This window comes from Pygoscelis adeliae, unplaced genomic scaffold (genome assembly GCF_000699105.1).
Source record: "Pygoscelis adeliae isolate BGI_AS28 unplaced genomic scaffold, ASM69910v1 Scaffold472, whole genome shotgun sequence".
Lineage (NCBI taxonomy): Eukaryota > Metazoa > Chordata > Aves > Sphenisciformes > Spheniscidae > Pygoscelis > Pygoscelis adeliae.
In genome coordinates this window covers 116,241-116,625 of record NW_008824239.1, presented here as the reverse complement: position 1 = coordinate 116,625, position 385 = coordinate 116,241, and positions in this window count along the sequence as shown.

The following is a 385-nucleotide window of genomic DNA, read 5'->3' as shown; positions in this document are numbered from 1 at the left end:
GTAAACACCGAGTCAGGCAGCCTAGAAAATTTCCTTAGCGTGACTAGAGTCGGTATCATCCGGCTCACACCGGGTCTACAGTTGCATGTTTATGTTGTAGTTGAATTAAAAGGTTGGTGTAAAGCTGTTCTACTACTGTAAAAGGTTAAATGCCTGTATCGCACATCCCTCTTCCTTTTCCCAATTTCCTGGCTGCCTCCGGCACAAGCCTACCCGCACCGTGACTGCACTGGCCTCTGGCAAACACAAACCCCTGACCGCGAAGGAGCCAGCGACGTCGTGCCAGGCGAGCTGGGCGAGCGCACCGCATGCTGGGGCGGAGGCGTGAAGAGCCGCGGAGGGCGCCGGGGCGGCGGGAGAAGGAACTGCGGCACGCCCTCAGCCC